General features: G+C 43.2%; 1 protein-coding gene across 15 annotated transcripts in view; it reads left to right on the top strand.

Annotated features, from left to right (window-relative positions):
- Positions 1-4,360: 4,360 nt before the first annotated feature.
- The window catches only part of R3HDM2 (R3H domain containing 2), a 203,183-nt gene continuing 191,861 nt past the window's right edge, over positions 4,361-15,682 (top strand). For 12 of the 15 annotated variants that reach the window (XM_061614635.1, XM_061614628.1, XM_061614634.1 and 9 more), the window contains exon 1: positions 4,362-5,185. The gene's annotated coding sequence lies outside the window, so the exon portion shown is untranslated. Of the gene's footprint in view, positions 5,186-15,682 lie in introns of all 15 variants that reach the window. The other 3 variants (XM_061614642.1, XM_061614641.1, XM_061614643.1) reach the window with 2 other exon arrangements.

The raw sequence follows: 15,682 nt of genomic DNA, 5'->3' as shown, positions 1-15,682 counted from the left end.
CCTCCCAGTTCTTGGCTGCTCTCTCAAAGGCCGACAGGAACTGCTGTGGGTCTTTTCCTAGAATGAAACACATGAAGTCACTCTGTTGGGCTGCTGCTGAAGTGGTCCTTTGTGTTGCTCCTTTTCCATACTCAGACGCTCTTCCTCTAACTGCAACCATTTTTCCTCAAGATGGGGCTGTTCTTCATGCTGTTGGGTTTCCATCAGCATGTTTTTCCTCCAGCTGCAACTGCATATCCTCCAACCTGTCCTGGACTCTGATGAATGGCACTACGTCACACTGGGTTAACACTTGGTACTGTTGTGTTAGTGCTCTTAATCAGCATAACTTTCAGTTTTACTGACTTTCCCTCACAGCCAATATTCTTTTCAATACAGGTTGCCCCTAATGCCTCTTTAATCCTATCCATATACTCAGTCATCTTTTATCTTCAGATGCGATGGAGTTGGTTCCAAAACTTTCAGTTCCTTTCTTTTTAAAATCCCTTTTTCTTTCCCTCTTGTTATGTTTCCAATTAATTCATATTCCACTGCCACCACCAAATTGTCAGGGACTCCCCTGGCGCCCCAGCATCACCATGTAAAAACAGGCTTCCTTAAGTCTTTGCTGCAACCAATTTATACAGAATACTTTTAAAACCCTCCTAGTAGTGTGTATAGAAGGGTTTTAGGTAAGAGATGACACCACGACTGAGAGATAATATAAATCTTAAACTATGTTTGTAGGTTTATTAAAGGAATATTATTTACAAAAGGGAATCCTTAACTTATTTTGGGACTTTAAAGGTGCTTGTTGACGGGTTCTAAAGACTCCAGGGACACCACTGCTGTCACCAGCCTTTAAATGGTTCTCCAGGCCAATTTCCCTAAACCTCCACCCCTGCCAATTACTTCCACAATCCAGTCCAGCTAGTGGGGCCAATCTGCCTCTGTACTCCAAAGCTCCTCTAGTTGTGCTTCTGGCTGCTTGAACAGTTTAGCCAGCATTAAAATCCCACTTTCATCACTTCCCTCTGGCAAGATCTTTCTTCAGGGCAGCCTCTCAGACCACCTCAGTCACAAGCTCCCTTCAGATCTTTACCAGATCGCTATTAGTGACACCCTGGGCCTCCATTCTTCCCTCACTAACCAACTCCTCACTCCAACTAACACCAACTCCTCTAACTGCTAACCCCTGACTGACAGTTAACTGCCTGGAACCTCCAGCCAATCAGAAAGAATTTACCTGATCCAGGCCCCATCTAATAAAATCTTAAAGTGATAGTATATCTCACTTCTCAGAACCTGTTACCAAGCAACCATTGTCAAGCAGGCTTGTAACAATGGCAGTGACAGAGGTCACATATTTCTTTAAACACAAACACATATATAGCATTTCTCCACACTCTGAATCCATTTTTGAGTGTCCTAAGCAGCTATCTCATCCTGCTCTGCTGCAGAGCTCTCAGCAGTAGTAGTGGTACTGAAGCAATAGCTTAGCAGCAACATAATAGGAGAGTGAATGAACAGCACCCTCCCCATGCCTTTCTGCCTTTCAGACAGAGCACATGTGGGTAGAGCTAAACACTGGCACCATCTCTCAAACCGTTTTTAGTTAAGAAGAAGAGAGGGAAAAGCTTAGGGGACAGAGAGAAAGTGCAATTCTCTCAAAAGGGGTAAGAGATAAAAGATGATCGTATTGAGAAAATCCAGATTGCATTATACTTAGAATGTGTATAACATGTCAATTATAATTAAGATGTGCAAAGCTAAACCAAAATATAGATAGTCATATCAAAGGTCAGAGAAGCTTCAAGGGACTGATTACAGTGTACTAGGTCTGATTACAATGTGTACTAGAACTGCAGGCAATGTACTCAGATAAGAACAAGAAACTAGCTGGGAATTCTGATGTATCTTGTCTATGCAGATGTAATTGGCAGATACCCAAAAGGTGATGACATATCTTTAAGTTTCGTTTTACTAAACTGCTTGCTTGTAACTTTTTATTGTCATATAGCATCATTGAGATAAGGTAGAAAACAAGGCCTGATCAGGAATATGGCAGGCAGCTCACTTTATGCATAAGCGATGAGTGTGTCTCTATTCTGCAGAATAATAAATATGAGTTGAACCCTCGACTGACTACTGACTTCTCGTTCTTGGGGGTAAATCAGAGTAAGCCTACCAGGGAAACAAAAAGCATTTTTGCAACAATCCCACTATGGAATTGGGGGGGGTCTTTTTTCCTTGATTGACCACCCAAAAAGCCAGCACTTGAAAAATTGAATAGAGGTTCTTCTGGCAGTGCCTCTCAGTGGAACTGAACTGAGCTTCTGTTTATAGCAGACGGGCAGAGAGATGCTGCTGTGAGGATGGCCATGAGATTCTGCGTTCCTCACAGCCCCCCTTCTCCTCAAGGTTAGGCAGATCAATGGGCTGTACCAGGGCCAGCTGGCTGACTGAGGTTGCATCATTTGGAATTACTTTTTAAGGCACTTTAAAAAAGGAGCTCTGTTATGATTGGAAGAGTGTCTTGTTTTCAGAACCCACCCTCACCAAGACTGTTCAACTAAAACCTGACCATTTGCCACTTCTACCTAGTCTTGTAGGAAGGTACTTAATTAATTAGATGGTAGACTTTTGAACCTTGCCTATGGACATCATCATGATCTTAGAGATAGTTTTTTTGTGCCCTAATAACATCCTGAGCTTCTGGATCCGTACTTTTTAGGAGGGGCTCCATGGATATGAACTATGATTATATGGTGGATTTTTCTTTTCTACATGCAATTATGATGATTCATTTCCAATGAGTATTTAGGAAATATTTGCTTTAAACAACAAAAGGCCTATAAAGGTCAAACTGTAGAAGACCTGGATAGATTTAGATATGGAAGAAAATATCCATATATGTAAAATAAGACATTATATTTTAGTATGTTAGCATTTTGGGAGAGGATTTTAAAATAATCTTTCAATAGTGGCAATATATGACAAGGGAATGTTTACCATTTCCATACAATTTGCTAAAGATGTAATGCAAACAATGTCTTTATTTTTGCATATTTACTGAAATTGTGCTAAAAATCAGCCTATTTGAAAAGGACAGCAGATGAACATTCAGTTGATTTTTTGGTACAGAGTTTCTCTGTTACCCAATTATTTTACATATTTTATTTTAGTTAACATTTGCATACCGCTTAAGTGTAAATAGAACCTCTAAGTGGTTTAAAATGAATATAACATCTTTTATAAGAGTGTGTGAACAGGGAATTCTACACTACAGAACTTTCATAGAAAAGGATAACAACAATAAAAAGCAGAGGAAAAAATAATTCCAGGTCAACAGGAGTTTTTGATTAAATGTTGTGGTATTATGTATAACAAATGACACTTATTTGGTTTTATAGATCAAGAAGAAGTAATGAGACAGTCACTGATAGGCATTTAGCATCCTTTTTGTGATTTCTTTTTGGACTAATTGTGGAGCAGGGTATATTCATACTCAATAACAGGTTTTATTTCTATTGTTTCTGGTATATTTCTATACAATCCTTGTTCTCCTCTGTGAATATGCAATAATAACAACTGTAAAAAGACAGCAACCACCCAGATTCCAAATCCAATTAAGGTTTCAAAGAAAAGAGGCAGATTTTTGCCTTGCAAGTTGAGGAGCAACTGCCCAATAGCTATCTGAGCCATACTAGATACAAGGTTCACCTGTGGTTTAGTCATGGCTTTTTTCATCCCTTTTACAAAAGCAACTAAGAAGGTAGCAACTACGGTAGAAACTAAGACGGGTGGGCGTCTTCTGAAACAAATTATCTCCTTAAAATAAATTAAGATTATTTGAAGATGTCTTGCGTGCTGAAAATCTACTCACCTTTAGACAACAAACGTCATCGCGTACATCTCTCCGACTGAGTGCGATGAAGACTTTCTCCCGAGAAACCGCGCATAGGATTTGCAGCCTAAAACTCTGGGTATGCAGAACGGCGCTTGGGCCTCTCAACTCCCTCTTTTATACACGCACCTTCTCCCCATGTGTATAAAGGAGAGTTAAAGAAAGCGCAAACACCATATGATATTGTGACTGGAGGATAGCAGCCTTCGTTTAGGCCGCTCACTGGTCGCAGAAATAAGTACGGAAGTTGTTTCAGAAACTACCAAACCTCGACAACTACCTGAGCGTTTCTTAAAGAATCCCGTTTCGCGCTCTTAAACAACAACCGCCGCCGCCGCGGTTCCCCCGCAAACACTCGCGCAGCCTTTTCCCCCCGCCCTCTCTTTAAGGTGAATCAAGGAGGCGGGCCTCGTAGGCGGGCGCGTCTCAAAGTTGCCAATGGCAACGGAGACCTAGGCGCGGTGGCGTGACGCGCACAGGGCTACGGCGACGCGTACAGGGGGAGTGACGCAAGACGCGCGCGCAGGCAGGGGGAGGGCCCAGCAGCTTCTTTCCCTTTTTTTCTGTTTCTTTTTTTTTCTTTTCTTCCTTCCCCCCCCTTTTCTCCTCCTCTCTATTTTTATTTTGGAGGGGGGGTGTTGCTGTTTTCCCCCTTCCCCATTTACCTTCTTTTCTTTTACCTTCCTCCCTCTCTCCCCACACGGCGACCTGCTCCTCACGAGTCTCCTTGGCCACTTCCATCATCATTCCAGGCCCCAGCCAGCCAGCCTGCCTCTCTCCTCCGTCCCTCCCCACCCCCGGAGCCAGCACCGCCACTTGCTGCTACTGCCGCCTCCTCGTCTCTCTCTTCTGTGGCAGCAGCGTCTTTCGGCCCAGAGTCTCTTTAGACCCCCCCCCCGGCCCCTTAGGAGCTGCAGGCCATTTCAAGCCTCGGTTCCTTTCCATCCCACGCTCCCTGTGCTTAACCCCACCCCAAGCACGGCCCTCTCCCCTTGCCCCCTAACCCTCCTTCCGCCCCCTCCGTCTTCTCCTTCCCCTGCACTTGTTGCTCCAAAGAACCTCCCTCCTCTTCCTTTTCTCTCCCCCCACCCTTTTTTCCTTTCTCTTTGCCGCCTCTACCTACACTCCGTCTCTCGCGTCAAGGAAGAGGGGGGCACAGCTGGTCCCTTTGCTCGGCACAGCCTCACCTCCCTGCCCTGAAGAGGAAGGCGGCGGCACCAGCAGCGCCAGGACACGCCAGTGAGGGAAGGGGGAGGGAGACACGAGTTACCCCCTCTCCTCCCCCTCCCTCTCGCCAAGGTAATCTCGTCTAGGCGATCTCGTCTAATTGCAACTGGGATTGGGAATTCCCTTAGCCTTCATGGTTTAGTATTGCTTTATGGTGTTGGTGTTCTCGATGTTATTATTTATTTATTAATTTAAACCTGTTTCATGATATTGTTCTGCGTAGGTGAATATTTTATTGTTTCGGATATAGGAGAAAAGGTTATATTTCCTGCTCCACCTGTGCAACAGGTCTAAAGCCAAAGAATAAATGGCGTTAGAGCCCAGCTTTGAATGGATAGTTGTGCCGGCCGTCAGAAACTATTTTCTTTCTTTGTGTTTGTGGGTAAGGAAATATAGAGAACGCAGCTGTCGAAAGAATCTTAGCAGATAGGGTACGGGCTTGAGATTCTTATTTCTCAGTCAAGTGGGCTGAAGCCGGGGGCATGGCAGTTGCTAGAGCTGAACTACATTCTTTTATCCCAGTCTGGGCTTTCTAATTGAAGAGTCTGACATTGGCAAATTTGGTAGTTTTACAAAGGCTATGCTTTTTGCTTATCTGTAGGCTGGAGACATGAATGATCACTGAATATCTTGGGTTCCCATGGTTCCCAAATATTCAGCAGCGGAGGTGAAAAGCATTTTCATCTGTTGTTGTGTCAGAGATTTAGTAGCAGAATGTTGATCTAAAGTTGGTAACTGAGATCCACTGAGAACATTAATGGACACCAGCCGTGTGTTGAGTTCAGTCAGCAAGGGCAGGGAGATGTTCTCAGTGATTGCCTCCCAATCCTGGAACTCCTTCCCGCTGTATGTTTGCCAAAATCCACACCTGAGCAACTTTTGGAAGGAAGCCTTCCCGTTTGGGCTGACTTGAGGTTCAGGATTAAATTCAGAAAGAGTGAGGAAATTTAATTGAATGGGATGAAATATTAATCTGTTTTGCTGAAAGTTGCTCATGTTACCTATTTCAGGCCTCTGGAATGGGGTGGGCTCTATTTCTGATTGAGTAAAGAAGGCACATACTGGCAGTGAGTGGGCCTAGAGCTGGCAGTAGGTGAACATAAAGCCAAAAGCAAGCTGGACACCCTTCTTTTCTCTCTTTCTCTCACCCTCTTTTGTTTATCACCTCTCATTTGTCTGTCCTTCCCTAATAAAGGCCATGTCAAGTTACTGAACTGTAGAAAACTGCTAAGGATACACAACAGCTTTTGCAAAACTGAGTTTATTATGGAAACCTGATTCTTAGCTGATCTTTTGCCACTGGTCCTTGAACTCATTGGAGCCGGTGAATGTCACCTGGCAATTTACAGTGTGGCAGAGATTGCCTCTTTGCATCCAACTACAGAGCCAGAAAGCTGATGCTTGCATGTGTGAGCTTGGAGGCCTGACCATGGGACATGGTGGCTAGAATGTCTTTCCAAAGGCTGCTTGGCTGCTCTGGCCACCACATTCCATGTTTAGTGGTTGACTGCCTGTCAGTCCCCTGGTTTTTCACTTTTGTGGTGGCCACTGCTTTTGCTGAGGACAGCCAGATTGGGAGGATTGTTGACTGTGGCATAGGAAGAGGTGGACAGAGCTTCTAAGGAGGGGAGAAGGGCTCAGGAGAAGGGTGGGGCCTAGTAGGAGTGGCAATGGGACATGGAAGGGTGCTACAGACTAGAACGAAAGGTACTACAGACCAGCGGTTCTCCACCCTTGATCTTGAACAAGGGTAGGTAGGCTTCAGATTTCCTGGACCTGCTTTGTTTTTTACTACCAGAGCTATCTGGAGCCAGCTGCAAAAGGCATGCAAGTTAGAATTAAAAAACAGTGCACATTCTTAGTCTACAGATTTGTTGTACAGGGCCAGAACTTATTTGAGTTTACTGACCTTTCACATAAAAATCCACTCCTGGTTAGGTTTCTTCATTTTAGGTGCCTAAATTAGGTGGGAAAGGTTTTCTTGCTATTGTTAAACAGTTTGCAGTGGAAAACCCTTGCCAAACTCCTGCAAAGCACCCAAGAGATTTATCCCAATCTACTTTCTGCCCACTTGGTCCTGCCCTGTAGCTAGCGTGGGGCAAATGGGTGCACTGCCCTCCCCTAGAGCTGTGTTTTCCTCCCCACCCCCACCCCATTTTTTTTTAAAAAATGTGTTTTTAATTTGTGACATGACAGTCTCCATTTAAATAATGACAGCTTGTTTTAAGAACAGGAGCAATTTAAGAATAGGACCCTCTGAAAAATTCAGTGAATAAGGTAGAGCGAGTGCACAACAAAAGCTTCATCTAGAAGAGCCCCCCAAACTATGCTCATTCAAGACTTTTCCCTGACTGAGGGTGGATTTTTCATTATCACAAACACCCTATAATTAAGGGATCCTGAAAAAAAAGCTTATATAGTAACATGGCCATTGAGGAATTAAATATTAGAACTTTGTATTATGGGTTGAGAGCGAATGTGATGTAGTGGTTAGAGTGTTGGACTACGATCTGGGTGACCAGGGTTTGAATCCCCACACAGCCATGAAGCTTACTGGGTGACCTTGGGCCAGTCACTCCCTCTCAGCCTCAGAGGAAGGCAATGGTAAACTACTTCTGAATACCCCTTACCATGAAAGCCGTATTCATAGGGTTGCCATAAGTTGGAATCGACTTGAAGGCAGTCCATTTTCCACTATGGGTTAGAATTAGACTATTATTATTATTATTATTGAATGTATTAGTCGCCCATCTGGCTGGTTCACCAGCCACTCTGGGCGACGTACAGAATAAAAACAATACATTAAACATTAAAATTTAAAAACAACAGTAAAAGCCTAGGCCATCCCAAAAGCCTTTCTGAAGAGCCATGTCTTCAGGGTCTGGCGGAAGCTCATCAGAGAAGGGGCATGACGGAGATCATTTGGGAGAGAATTCCAAAGGGTGGGGGCCACTATTGAAAAAGCCCTCTCTCTGGTCCTCACCAGTCTGGCCATTTTAACCGGTGGGGTTGAGAGAAGGTCTTCTGAGGCTGATCTTGTTGAGCGGCATCCCTGACGATGCTGGAGGCGCTCCTTCAGATAGATTGGTCCAAAACCGTATAGGGTTTTAAAGGTCAGTACCAGCACCTTGAATTGGGTTCGGTAAGCAACTGGTAGCCAGTGCAACTCCTTCAATACAGGAGTGATGTGATCTTGTCGGCGGCTACCTTTAATCAGATGAGCCGCCGCATTCTGTACCAGCTGCAACTCTACTCCTGGATTTTCCTTTGCTCTGCTTTTCAGTTTCAGTTGTGTTCTCTACAGTACCCAGCCAGCGATTAAGAAGCATGTTTGTTTGCCTACAGTAAGAAGTAAGACTTTGTTTATTCTGCAGTTATATAATGAGTAGAGCAGATTGGGTGCTTATTGTGTGAAATATAGAGATAACTTAAAGTGATTTTAAAAAAATCTACATTACCCTTTATTCTTTTAAAACACTATTCTCATAATCATTCCAGGCACTGTTTTACAGTTCCTTTCTCTCTGACAGGCATCAACAGGTAGCATTGGGGGATGAGGTTTCAGACCCTTGGCCCCTCACTTGTGGAGTGCCACAGGGTTCTATCCTCTCTCCCATGCTATTTAACATCTATATAAAACCGCTGGGAGCTATCATCAGGAGGTTTGGGCTGCGGTGTCACCAATATGCTGATGACACGCAGCTCTACCTCTCTTTTAAATCCTCACCGGAGTTGGCTGTGGAGACCTTGTCCAAGTGCCTGGAATCCGTGAGTGGGTGGATGGGAAGGAACAGGCTGAAGCTTAATCCTGATAAGACCGAGGTGCTGCTTGTGGGTGACAGGGGAAGGTTGGGTGTTGTTGACCTGAGGCTTAATGGGGTGAGTTTACCCCTGAAGGATCAGGTCCGCAGCCTCGGGGTTGTTCTTGATTCCAAGCTGTCCATGGAGGCGCAGATTTCGGCAGTGAGCCGGGCAGCTTGGTATCAACTACACCTCATACGGAGGCTGCAACCCTACCTCCCTATTCATCAGCTCCCACTGGTAGTACATGCCCTGGTCACCTCTCGATTAGACTACTGCAATGCGCTCTACGTGGGGTTACCCTTGAAAACGGTCCGGAAACTACAACTGGAGCAGAATGCGGCGGCTCGGTTGCTTACAAACAGCCGCCGCTGCGATCACATCACACCAGTGTTATTTCATCTACATTGGCTTCCAGTTGTTTTCCGGGCCCAATTCAAGGTGTTGGTGTTAACCTTTAAATCCCTGTACAGTCTCGGCCCAGTTTACCTGAAGGAGCACCTCCAGTACCACAAATTAAGCCGCCCGACTAGATCAGCCATGCAGGGCCTTCTCTCAGTCCCACCAACGAAAACAGCTAGGTTGGTGGGGACTAGAGAGAGGGCATTTTCAGTGGCGGCCCCCACTCTCTGGAACTCCCTCCCGTTTGATCTTCGCCATGCCCCTTCCCTGGATACATTTCGCCGAGCCTTAAAAACTTGGCTCTTTGGACAGGCCTTTGGGATCTCCGGGGTGGGCTAATTTTTCTGTGATTGTTTATTGTTTCTGATTGCCCTACATAGTTTTACGCCTGCATTAGTGTTGACTGCATTGTATTTTATTCTGTAATTATATTGTATTTTATTGAATTTTAATATGTACGTCGCCTAGAGTGGCTTCGGCCAGATAGGCGACACAAAAATTAAATTTATTATTATTAATAATAATAATAATAATAATATCATCATCATCATCATGGTGGCTGTTTTTTCTTCTCTTTCTTGACTACTTGATTGCAAAGGATGAAAACCGCCCTTGAGAAATAGAAATACTGCTGTGCACACTACAGTTCTGGCTGACTGGCCACTTTGGCTATAACTCAGGCCTCTGATTTTCCAAATGTGTGCAGCTCAGCATGAGGCCTTTTCAGGGTTTCTGGACAGAAAAACCACCCAGCAACCAGTGAAAACAAAATCCAATTGCTTTCCACAATTAGTTTCCAGTGACTTAGATAGTCCTTTATATAGCAACTAGATAAAAAGTTTTCCCTTGAAAGGAAAATATAATGATCAGAAACAAACCTGGAGGGAAGGAGCCTTGTGGAGGTGTTAAGAAACATACCCTATTTATCTTCTCTCTGCCTTTCCCTAAACTTGTACTATGGATGTTTGTTTTTTGGGTAGAATTTAAAACTGGGATACCTAATCCATCATAAAAGCCAAGCTCAGGAGCTCACCATCATTATAAGAGGAGTTCATTTCATGAAAAATGAGAACATATGGATAGACTACAGGTGAAAGAGGACTATAGTTGTAGGCAAAGTCAATCTTTTGAGTCTGGTATTCCTAGGAATCTCTCAAAAAAGGGTGAGACAATTCAACAGTCTTCGTTCATACATGTAGTAAAGTGAGGGCTGTAATTTCAGTGACTCACAAGCATTTACAAAATTTGTTTTTTCTTGCATTTGGAAACAAGGGCAGCTAATGTTAATTTTGATCAGTGTTTATATTTCTTTAATTCTAGGAAAAAACAAAAGCTCTAGTGTTTCTAAAGTGATTTTTAGGTGGTATGCATTTATTTATCTGAAAAAAGGTGTATTGTGAACTTACCATTCATAAAGTTTTCATGCGTGTTTGTCAAATGTTTGTATAAGTTTACAAAAGGAAGTCTATTATGCAGTAAATATTTTACAAAGTTAAGGACTCCGTCTCATATTGTTCTCAGCACTACTTTCTGTAAATGACTATGGTTGCATTGTAATGTGCTGTTCCTCTGTTTCTAAACCTGTTTTTTTGAATTGGTATTGTCATGATACAAGATTAATTAAAACTGATTTTTTGAGAAACAAGCGCCACACTAATGTTTCATTTCTTAGAGCATAAACTTCTTTTTTTGCTTTACACCTTTCAGTATCCCCTTGTTCACTGTATGCGTAACATCCTTTTTTCTTATGAAACAAAAAACATGCTAGTCATTTAATTCCTGTTGTTCATCCTAACTTTTCTGTTAACTTGACCTTTACATAGTCCATTATGTAAGTAAATACATCCTCTGTATGGAGGAGGAAGGTTACTGCCTTTATGTTTACCTGGCCTTCATATCCCCTCCACCAGTGATGTGGGGGGATTGGCTGGTGCCATGGACCCCCATGCCTCGCCTAGAAATGTGGCTGCCCCACCTTACAAGGAAGGCTGTCATCAGGGGTGGGCACAGCCCTGTAATAGAACATCTTCACATATAGCTAGCTGTTCCACACAGGCAGCTGCTGTATCTATCATTTATAGAGAAGTTAAGGTTGTCAGTTCCTACTAGGCATGGTGGCTATGCTCAGCTTTCACCATTGGAGGCAGTATGCTTCTGCGTACAAGTTGCTGAAAACCAGGAAGGAGAGTGCTCTTGTGTTCAGCTCCTGCTGGTGGGCTGGATACTGTGAGGCCAGGATGCTGGACTAGATGGGCCTTTGTTGATCTGGCGGCTGCTTTTGACTCCCTAGACAGACCAACACTATGGGCCAAACTTGCTAATACTAACATTGACCAGCTACTCCTGTTTCTTATTGAGGAGTTGTATCCTAACACTAGGGTAAGAATACGAGTAGGCTGTTCAGGCTCCCTAACTGATCCAATACTGTCTAACAAGGGAGTAAAGCAAGGCTGCCTCTTGGCCCCGCTTCTCTTTAATCTCTGTCTAAATGAGATAGTCCCAGAACTAGCGGGCCCAGAGTTTTTTCCCCCTTCCTTGGGGAATAGGAAAGTATAGATGCTGCTTTACGTGGACGATATGATCCTATTATCCATCACATGAAAGGGCCTAAGGAGACTGTTAACGAGTTTAAGTACTTACTGTCTAAAAGAAAAACTTCAGATAAATTACAACAAAACTAAGGTAATGGTCTTTGGGAAAAAGCCCCTGAACCTCAAATGGTCTATTGGTGGACACCCAATCGAACAGTGCCGTTCTTTTAAATACCTGGCCATTTATTTCCAGGACACTCTTTCCTGGAAAAGGCAGTTCGAACACATCAAATCTGTTGCGCTGAGATGCACTGGGGCTATCCTCAGATTCTATAGGACAGTGGGCGGCAACCTCCTTGCCCCGGCATTGAAAGTCTTCATAAATAAAGCTCTTTCCCAGATCTTATGTGGGGCATTTGTTTGCGGCTGGAAGGATTCCTACCTTGCCAATCTTGAAATTATTCAAAACAACTTTTTGAAAAAGTTGCTGTGACTCCCCATTGGCACACCTGCGGCACTGCTTCATGCCAAGGTAGGTCTTCCCCCATGGCCCAGGTCCATTGTGCCCTACTTACATTCTGAGGAACTATAACAAAGTCTCCAACAAAAGTAGTTGTGCAAGCCTGCTACCACTTGGCCGCTGTTGATAAGAACTGGGTTTCCAGACTTACAAACATCTATCAGAAGTACCATATATCACCCCAGAGCCTGACCCCATTTAACAGAATTAAGCTACGGGAAACAATCTATGGACATTGTTCATGGATGGATAGACTTGTAATCACTAATACAAAATTCTCCAAGTGGTATGGTATATTCAAACATGATCATAAACGGGCAAAATACCTGACTTACCCTATACCAGCCCAGTTGAGACAAGCTTTCACCGCACTCAGATTTCAGTCGATGCCGAGTGCGGTCCTGCTAGGTTGCTACCGCCAGACACCCTGGGAGCAACGACTGTGTATCTGTGGATCACCAGCGGTGGAAGATCTACCTCACTACCTGCTGGAATGCCCTCTATATTTACATCCCAGGACCAAATTCTTAAGTGAACTGGTAATTCATCAGGGATATTTTCAACAAATACACCTCATCCCGTTTCTTTTATCAGACAATGATTTTAAGGTTACCTATAGGGTTGCCCAGTTTGCCCTAGCGGCACAAAAACTCCGAGCCAAACGCGTTGCTGAATCGGAGCTCGACAAGGGGTGACAGTATACATATAGATCACTACTTAGTCACTGGATTTTATTGAATGTAGTGTAAGGCCTGTTGCCCTCGCACACGACAATCACTTATGTGTGCCGACTATTTTATTGTTTTAATGATGGCTCTTTTTAAAGATGTGTGATGTTTTTCTTTTTTCTTTTTCTCTTTTGTTTTTTTATGTTGCGATGGCTTATGGCTATGCAAATAAATTTGTGCTACTGACTAGATGGGCCATTGGTCTGATTCAGCAGGGTTCTCATTTACTCAGGCTCACATAGCAGCATTTGTTGGAGCAGTTTGTCAATGCCAAAGTTACTCCAGAGCTCAGAGCAAATTTGTGCTGGAAAGCAAAGATGCACTTTTTAGACTTTTCCTCAACAGCTATACTGTAGTGTAATGGTTTTATGCATCTATTTATTTAACCTAGTAACTGTAGGAGAAGTCCCCCCCCCCCCGTGGACCATGTGTTAGTAATATTTGGTTCTTTCCAACCTTGCTGGAATCATTTTAGCAAGATGGTTGCTCTCATTTTTCCCAAAGAGCTCTGCTCTCTTAATTGCTGCATATTGAATCTGAATTAGTCTCTTAAACAATTGTCCAAGATTCCATGCCATTACAACCATGTTATAACAATACCTCGTTATCAAGTTTGCAATCTTATCCCACAATAGGACAAGTTTAATTTTGCCTTTCCTGGCTTCAGTGTTGTGCTTTACTTTGTACTATATTTGTCACCTTACCAAACAGTTTGTTTCAAAAGGGCTCCTACTGGGAGGAAGGGTGGGATATAAAACTAATAAATAAATAAATGTTAGCAAATATGTTTGCATCATTTCATTATTTTTTTGCTCTGTGTTTGATCTGTTGTTCAGTTTTGTCCTGCATGCTGTTCTATTGCAGATTTTGCCCTGATTTGGCTCTTAGGGGAGCACTTTTTTTACTTCTGGATGCTTGGCTGCAGACACGACACATTGGGAGCAATTAATCACACCTTGCAAATATGAAGGGCAGGCCTATTATTGGCATGATGTTCGTCTGCTGCAAGAAGTGGTGCTGTAAATGAATTGTACTCTTCCTGTTTGTAATGCTTGCAACATAGCCTTGAGTTAAGGTAAGCCAGCGTAACTTGTAACCTGCCAGGCTGAACACAGGCTGCCAGCCATATATTTGTTGCTCACCAGGGGCTTGATAAGTTCTGCAGCCAGCCAGTCAGCCACTGTGTATGGCTGATCTGCTGTGTTTGGCTTGGTGGGTCAGTGGCAAGTTGTGCAGGGCTGAGCTACACATTATCAACTGTTGGATGAAGGATTTATGGTTGTTAAGTGCCTTCCTCTGCTTTGGAGAGGGTGGCTTCTGCTGATTGAGGTTACTCAGCAACATCCTTTGTAACAATTTCCAGTAGGAAGATGCTGGAAGACTCCCAACTGCCTAAGGCATTTGAAATGTCTTTCCATGCATGCCTTCTGGGGTGTGTGAGTGACGATTGTAAACTAGTGGGTCACCCTTATGCTTCTGGGAAATAACAAGTTTGCGTGTAATTTTGAGCCATGCTGCAATGTCTCTTTGAGGAAAGGGAAAACAATTGCTTAGTGATTTTGCTATTAAGAACTAGGAGATATCTTGATGCATTAATATCAGTGTCACCTCTGTTGCTTAGATAAGTAAAGTTGTGACTCGGTGCCTTCTGGCTTGAAAGCAAAGTGAGCAAAGGCATTAGTTTTGCACGTTGGAGATGTGCAAGCTAGGTTGCATTTGTGGACTATTGAAATGTTGTCATTAAATACTGGAAAATATTCAAGCATTTTATTCACTTACAACAAAACGAGTAGATATTTTTGGGGTTCTCCCAACCCTCCAGAGCAGATTTGGAGGCAGCATGGGGGAGGAGGGGGAAAGTCCTGTTGCACAAGCAGAAGTTTAGTTGAACATTGCCCCAAGTAAGCAACTTTTGCTGCAGTGGGTAGATTTTGCAGCAACATTATTATTATTGTTATTATTGTTATTGTTGTTATTATTATTATTATTATTATTATCATTATTATTATTTGGGAGTAACATTTGGAGTATTTATTTCCTCTGTGAAAACAGAAACCTGTTTCATTGCTCAGCTATTGTATGGAGAAGGCCTGACTTTGTTACCCTCTTTTGATGTATACTTCCTTGGGAAGCCTAGTCTGGCTGTGAACCTAAAAGCACTTCCTTGGAAGTAAATTCCATTGAAATCAACTATGCTTAAGGCTGCCCTGGGCTTCTTTTGGATGGAAGGGTGAGATATTTAATTAATTAAATACAAGGCTACTCTCCTAAACACACTTATTAGGGAATAAGTACCATTGAATTCAGTGGGACATACTGAATTACCTTGCTCAGAACTGTGTTGCATGCAAGAATCTGGACTGCTAGTCTTGGAAAACCTTAGGTTTCCATCCATAAAATATTTTCTTTGACTGGGCAGCAGGGCTGTGGAGTCGGAGTCATGGAGTCGGAGTCGAAAGCAATTTTGGGTGGAGTTGGAGTCGGTAGAAATGTTCCGACTCCGGCTTCAAAATTAATTTTGATTGACAAATTTTTTAAAATATAAATTCAAAATGTCAAAGAAGCTTCCCATGAAGTCAGCTGTAGT

This window comes from Rhineura floridana, chromosome 3 (assembly GCF_030035675.1).
Source record: "Rhineura floridana isolate rRhiFlo1 chromosome 3, rRhiFlo1.hap2, whole genome shotgun sequence".
Lineage (NCBI taxonomy): Eukaryota > Metazoa > Chordata > Lepidosauria > Squamata > Rhineuridae > Rhineura > Rhineura floridana.
The sequence above is the reverse complement of the archived record's forward strand: the minus strand, read 5'-3'. Positions and strand labels throughout refer to the sequence as shown.